Source organism: Anser anser, assembly GCF_964211835.1.
Source record: "Anser anser genome assembly, chromosome: 2".
NCBI classification, from domain to species: Eukaryota; Metazoa; Chordata; class Aves; order Anseriformes; family Anatidae; genus Anser; species Anser anser.
This window is the reverse complement of record NC_139721.1, coordinates 156,374,663-156,382,561: the sequence shown is the minus strand read 5'-3', so window position 1 is coordinate 156,382,561 and position 7,899 is coordinate 156,374,663.

The following is a 7,899-nucleotide window of genomic DNA, read 5'->3' as shown; positions in this document are numbered from 1 at the left end:
GTACTTTCAAATCCTAACTTGTAGCAACAGTGCATTTTAAATGAAGGTGATTTATAACTCCAACCAGAACACTAATCATATTTTGGAGTAATAGGATTTATTTGTTGGTTGTTTGGTGGTTGTGTTCTTTAAGCTCAGAGACAACAAGCTATGTTCATGAAAAGGGACGTGGCTGGGCTTAAACCCTATCCCAACAACATTTTGAGAGGATTAGAAAATAAACACAAATGAACTCTATTTTCAATATGCAGTTCAGAGTCTGGGTAGTCTTTAATGTTTCCTTGCTATGAGAACATCCTAAATTGCTAAGCAAGTTCAGACAATTTCCATTTTAAATGAAAAACTCAGATTAACACAAAAAAGAAGTCGTCGTTTGGGGATCAAGAATGGATGTTTAACAGCGCCCAGCTGTTCTCCAGCTCTGAAACTCCTTACCCAAAGCACACTGGGCTCATTACAAAGCAACATTCTGTCCTACACCAAGACTAGGATTTACTGCTCAATATCTTGACCAAAGCTAAAGCTGGAAGCAGTTGCCATGTTCTCTATGACACTGGATTTTTGGGACTGACCGTTAGGTGCAGGGGCACCTATCTTTGAGTCATGCAGTATTTATGGGGAGAAACAGCTTGTTTAGGCCATAATTTAGGAGGTGCATTAAATCTCATCTCATGGCCCATATCCTTACATCGAACAAATGGATTAGATCAATATATACCACCCAAAGAGCTTGACTTTAACCTCCATGCACACCAGACTTACAGGAACAAAGGTGCTCCGTGAGGGACTAAAAGTTACAAGAAATAGTTCCAACAAATTCCCTCCCACACCTTTTTTTAAAAAAAAAAAAAAATCTTTTCCAGACATTTCTGACATATCTCTGTAAAAAAAAAAAAAAAAAATGAAACAACCACATTTAAGCCACCTTCTAGGACTTGTTTTAATATAACTATTCTCAGTGGAAGCCTGTTAAGCTAACCCGGTAGACGTGGGAATCCAGGAGTGCTCACGTGGTCTGTTCATGCAGCCCAGCCGAAGGGATGATAAACTTCATCTGACCACTGGGAACTTCATAAAACACGCGCTAACGTGGCCACTTAAACTACATGATCATACACTTATTGGCAACTGAGTTTGGGCTAGTTAAAGGGGTTTCAAGTTAAACATCTAGAAACAGCACCTAAAGACTCCAGTTGTGCTTGGAAATTTTGACCTTGAGTATGTTCACACACACACACTGATTTTATACAGTGTGTATATATATATGTGTGTGTATATATATGTATAATTTCACATGTTCTTATACCCACATCTATAAATGAAAAAATTAATCTAAAATATGTCGCCCTGCAATCTGTCAAATAAAGCTGATATAATAAATATGTCACTTTATTTAACAACTGATGCTGAAGAGAATGAGGCAGAATGAAAGAAATCAAGACAAGGCTTAGTAAAAACACTGAGGAAGGCAGAAATTAAAGCAATCAATCACATTCTCGTGGAACGTCTACACCACTCGAAATAATATTTTATTGTCTGCTATTGATTGGATGCCACTGAACAAAATTGCAAACAATGAATCTGGTGTTATAAGCAAGAATCACAATAAGAATAACTTATTTCAAAGCCTCGGCCGCACAACAGTTTGCAGTTCCAGGCATGGAGCATTGGACTTCTTCTTGCTCTACCACTTAAACCTAGGAGAACATCCCTGTTCATTAACTACTGAAAGGTTCTTCTGCAACTCTGCCAGAAATAAGGGCACATTCCCCTTTTGCTCTCCTTTGTATTTTGTATGTGAACATGCAAACTGGCAAACTTTGGTAGAATTAGAGGGAAGGACAAGGAAGCCAGGGAGAAGTGGCACTGCTTTTTCAAATGGTGAGCTCTCCATTCAAGGAGGAGGAGGAGAAAACCCCGAAGGAAAATACACTACGAGAGCAAGGCTTGTCTGTGGTGCATTCACCAGCAGCTACATAGTTCAAACCCAGGCAATTTTGTGGAAATGAAAATTTCCATGGGCCTTCCAGCAGCCCAAGTCCCTTCCCAGGTGCTTTGCCCTTCCTTGGATGGGATGCTGCCACACTGAGCTGTGCAGGATAAAGGGATGCAGGCAGGGACTTGGGCTCTCATTCAACCCTGACGGAGAGAACTGGGTGCAGGACAAGCCACAAGAGGCCATATCCTCTCGCTGCTAACCAAGACACACAATTCTCATTGAACACCCCACCTGAAGCCACCAGGATGACCCAAGAAGGTCTGAAGGATTCAGCTCCAGAAGGGATGAGTTGCCACAATGCAGTGCTTTACAGCAGCAAGAAGTACATCCAAAGCTGGTATCCAAACCCTTCTGAGCTTGGCTTGCTGTAAGGTGCAGTGAATACGTGGCAGGGCTCTTTGTGCAACAGGGAGAAAGTCCCACTTCATTCTTTCCTCTCAAAACTCACAGCCTGTGCCACCTCTACGAATGGTTAAACAGAGTACAACTCACACAGCTAGGAAAATCAAAGGGGGTGGTCTCTGTGTGTGCCATCCTGATAATATCCAGACTCTAAAACAAAGGCAGGCAATTGTGAATGCAATAGGCTGGACGAAGGAGCAGGCAGCCAGGCTGGATTAGGAGGACACATCCCTCCCTGGGTTGTCTTATGGTCACGTTAGCCATTTGCATACACATGTGAATGGCACGAAAACACTGGGACAGATCCATCCACGGTGCAAACTCATTCAGTTCCAGTGGCTCTGCCCTGGGTGCTAATTGACATTTTTGATTACATCTCATATCACGTGTCTAATTTGCCCACAAGGAGTAAGAAAGACGTAACACACAGATTAGGGTCTGGCTCCAAGTGTGACAGAAACAGGAGGGAAAAGGAAAACCATCCCCAGACCTGTGCAATATGGCAAGAGGAAGAGGTGGAGGCTTCCCCCTGCTGAAGAAGCTCTTTACTCTGCTGGTATCCAGGAATTAGATTGTTTCTAGTTTACTGTTACTCAGCTGTACCAACCCAATAGATTTTACCCACCCCTAATATATTTAGTCTCTGCAATTACAACAGGAGTGGGAGTCCCTGTGGGCATTCTGGGGGTAAAATCTCTGCTTGGTATTTGGGGGAGTGTTTGTGCATGGGCAGGAAGGATTACAGCTTGGGGGATTTGGAGTTTAGAGCTATTTTCTCCTACCTCTCTCGTATACTCCCCCTTCTCTTTCAGACTCTGTTTCACATTAGGAGACAATTGTGTACCCGTGGGGATCAGCAGCAGCAGTGCCACCTTTGTGGGGCGGAGAAGTATTCCCAAGGGACTTCCAGTTAATCTGGAGGAGGTTTTGGTACTCTCAATACACCCACAAGCCACTTTGGGAGGAAAAGCTCTTTTCTAATGAATTATAGTTACTTGAAAGATTGCCTGGGACTTCACAGTAGTGTCCAAAGGCAGATCCGTGGATCCCGGTGAATATGGACTACGGATGCTTAGGGCCCAGAAATCACAATAACCTCAGGCTGTGGGAAAAGCTAAGGGGGAAAGGATACCAGTGGTTGAAAGACAGCATGCAAAGTGGTTAGTGATGGCTCACTCCCAAACCTGCAGAGGCTTGCCTCAAATCCGGGCCTGGCCAACATTTTAATTGATGCCTTTGAGGAAGGGTAGAGAAAATGTTTGTGAAATGTGTGACAGAACCCAGACTGAAAGGGGAGCGAGTGCTCAAGAGGTGAGGAGCAGGACTCAGACCAACCACGATCTGCAAGGCAGCAGTCTGGGAGAAGCAAGGAGAAATGTAGAGGGGAGAGCTGAACCTCCTGCCCCCCGGGAAGGACATGTCCAGAGCACAGGCATGAAATGAGATGCTGGTTTGTGGTCTCAGGGCAGGCAGAAGGCCACAAAGAGCCAGCCATGGGAGTGACAACCCAGTGAGAGGGCTGCAGGGAAGGGGTACACGGGAGGCAGGTGGGGTTGGGGGGGGTAGCCCCAAACCTCCCCAGCAGGAAAGCTGAGAGCAGCTGCTGCTATTCCAGCCTCCGGGCTCACTACCCAAGCCCAGGGATTACTCCTGCTGTCAGATCAATGCACCTCCTACGATCAACACGATTTTTTCCGTGCCCGCCACCCAATTCCGAGAAGCAGCTCTGGCTTTCGGACCAAGCCAGCCCGAGCCGAGGAGGGCACCGCATGGATCTGGGGGCGCCCGGCGGACTCGCGGCAAGGCTGTGGCTCCTACAACGAGCTATTAAAGAGGGAGGAAGGAGCCAGCGAGGTGCACAAAGCCAAACCCCTCCAAACCTGGGCAGGGGTTTGCGTGCAAGGCAGGCGCGGAGGGAAGCGATCTGGCACCCTCTAGCGCGATGCTCCGGGAAGCGCTCGTCACCCGGCACCCATCGCCGGGCCCCAGCCGTGTCCCCTCGCCCTGCAGCCCCCCAGGCAGTCCGAGCCCATCTCTCCAGCCCAGCAGCCCCCTTTCTATGCCATCTGCTATCCCAAGGCACCCTATCTCCCCAGCAGAGGAGGCGCAGCTACGGCCGCCCACGAATATTTTGCCTTTTACGACTTGGCTCTCGAGCCATTGGAAAGGAAACAGCTTTCTTCCCGTCCTCCTCACCTTCACCGTCCTCCGGTGAACTTTTGGGTAATGTATGCTGCGTCACCGGAGCAGCACCAGCCTGTGAATGGCAAACAGGCACCCGCACGTTTCCCAGGAGGACATCTCACATCATCTCCGAAGCCGAGGAGCCCGCACGAAGCACGGGCAGGAGGAAAGATCACCCCAGCCCAGGGCACGCCAGTCCCTCCCAGGGATTCGGACCAATTCCACAAAGCCTCCTGAACAAAACCTGCTCCTTTCCCGTGTTGTCACAAGCAGCATGGTTTGAGGGGCAGATGGGGGGTGGTGGCCTCAGCATCACCACCTGGGAAGGTGCAGGTGGGACCATGCAGAAGCCACCACCACCAGGACAGCCACCTCTGTGAGCCCTGAGATAGGGCAGGGCCAAGCCCCGATACGTTGCTGCTGGTAAATGTTGCTGCTGGTCTTGCAAGCGCAAAAATGTGAGAGCTCCCCTTGGACCTGGAGAGCTGGCACCTCACCAACCTTCATGTCATTGAAAAACACCCTTCCTAGTTACCTAGTCACTGACATTTTTGTTGAAGGTTTCTATTATCTGGGGAGAAATGAGTATTTTGTGCTCAGTGCAGGGCAAGCTTGCCATCCCAAAACACACAGTCCACTTTATCAACCCCTCTTCCATGCTCTTTCTTGTCCCCTTAGTCCAAAACCAAAGGACTGCTTGGGCAGAAGGCAACCCACGTATCTCCTGCCCCACTCTCCCCCCAAACCTTCCTCCTCCAGGTCCTGTGCTCCTCTGCACCAGCCAGATGCTTCCCATGAAAACCAGCTGCCAGTAATGCAAGCCACGGGTCTGGCTCAGCTCTGGTTCAAGCTGGATCCGATTTTACAATATTCATCTCGCAAGCAAGTTCATCTCCTATAAATAAACATAAAACCTGGGATGTTTGCCTGGCCCCTGAAACAAAAGGACTTTTGCTACACAGCTTAAATTTTTATTGCTAGTTAGTGTAAGAGAGGGGGAAACACAAAAGCGAGGACTGAGCCAGGATCTGTGCACGCTTTTGCAGGCAGACCAGCCAGTGAATCCCCTTAACGACCTTTAAAACGCTTCTTGCCTGTCGTGCTAATTGCGTGGTCACTTTGTGATGTGGACACATGTTCACAGGATACTCAGCCGAGACCATCAGCGAGACAGATTGCTCTCAATTTATGCACATATTCTGAAAAGTGTGATTTTTCCCTCTTAAAGATGTAAGAAGCCTTTTTAAAATCAGCTTACATTTCCAAACCATAGACCCACCAAACTGAATAAGCCGAATTCAGCGAGCCAGAGCTATCAGCGAGGAGACTCGAGCCCTGGTCAGTGTGTTGGGATTATGACCGGATCACTTGCCCCCATCAGAAGCAGCAATATTTATTTATTTTTTGGAGGCAGGGCAGAAGGATAAACATTAAAGCAACTCGCTCACACTGGCTTTTCCACTTGCAAACCACAGCTTCCGCGGCACGTGCAATGCTTGCATCCTTTTAGAAGACCACAGAAGGATTCAGCATTGCCATAAAACCAGTACAAGAGCAGTGGCTTGCAGGAAATTACTAAAAAATGGTCTTGGCAAAATGCTAAGGGATTGAGTATTGCCTTCCCCACTGCAAAACAGCCAGCTAAGACTGTTAAATCAGGTTGCATTTTTTAATTACGGCTTACAGAAGACACAAAAGGAAGAGAAACAGGGGCCCGGGCAGGATGCTTGGTCCCCGTTTGAAGAGCAGGGCAACATCGTACTTTTCCGTGCGCACAGATGTTAAGTGCAAGTGTGGTGGAAAACCTAATGCAATAATACCCAAATCACTTGAGACGCCCTGTGCTCCCCCCTCCCTTGGAGCTTTAAATAAGAAGCATTAAATGAAAGCCGGAGGGCAGGTTGTTGCTCGGGGTCAATCGATGCTTCTCCCGCGCGGTCGGTGACGTTGCAACTGGCGAGGGCTCTGCCCCGGGTTTTAAGGGGCTGCATTGGCGAGAGCAAAGTCAGAGACAAGGAGAGAAGCAGCCTGGGCTGTGGGAGCACCGAGCAGCTGAAGCCACCACCTCTCTGCCCATCCTGGGGAAAGAGAAGTGCACGAGCAATGGCACATATCTGTGTTGGCACCATTGGGGGAAAGCTTGAAAGTTAACATATTATTTCTTGGTTTCAAATGATAAGTGAATCATAAATGGATTTTTTTCCTAAATAACCCTATTACCCTACTTTTCTTGACTGCTCTTTAGTCATTACTTAGTTAACTCAAACTTGCTGGTGAATGTACTCACATCAATGCTGGTCAAAAAAAGCATTTAGGCACGTGCTTAACTCAAAGCAGATAACTAAGGTGCATTCAGTGAAACTCACCCATCTGCCTCAGTGTTTTTTTTTCTCTGAATAGGGCCCCTCCGTCGTTTTAAAAGCTATATTTCTTTTCAGCATAAAGTACTGCAGCAGCGAAAATCAATGCGTCGTGCTCCATCAGTGTGCATCTGTCACTCAGCTCCCAGCGCGGGGAAAGGAAGCAACGCACGGAGAAAACACTCACCCTGTCCCCTTCCTTTAAGAACAGCCAAGAGTAAAAAGATGCATAATTTAGTGGAATGGCTTTATTTGTGTATTGGGTTATATTCAACGTCAGCCGAGGTTATGTTCTTGTCTTCAGTTGCTGCTGGGTGTTGCTTCAAAGTCATTCTGAGTCACTGCTCTCCGTCTTCATCTGCTGATGGGCCCCCAGGTAGTGATGGAAACATAACTTCCCTTGACATGGATAACCTCCAATAAAGGAGTGACTTCTCTTTTGACATGCTGATTAGAATAAATGGGGGGAGGCTGAAGGGAGGAGGAAGGGGGCCGTAGCTCTTGGAAAGCAAAGAAAATGGGTCACATCCTGCTCTGCCTCTGTGGCCGCAGATTCACTCCGAGCTATTTGCAAGGAACTCGTTAGACTTACTGCTAGGGCTATTGATGGAAATGCAAATCTTTACCTACAGTACCTTATTCCACAGCAAATGAACAGCAGCCTGGGGAAAACCAGAGAGCTGTAGTCTAGGGAATGCAAACCTCCCGGTCCCAGAGTCCGGCAGGTTGAGGCATCACCTCTCTTTTTCAGATCTTAGCCTGAAAAACAAACCCCGAGGTCTGACTTCACTCAGATTTTCCATTAGCTGTGTCAATACTGACTTTAAAGAAATTCCTCCAGGTTTCCACAAGCCTCAGTAAGGTGAGAATCAGAGCCTGAGCATTCGGTAAATCAGCCTTGGCTGGTGCAAAGGGAAAGGGCTGTGCTCAGAGGGACGCGGTCTGGCTGGCACT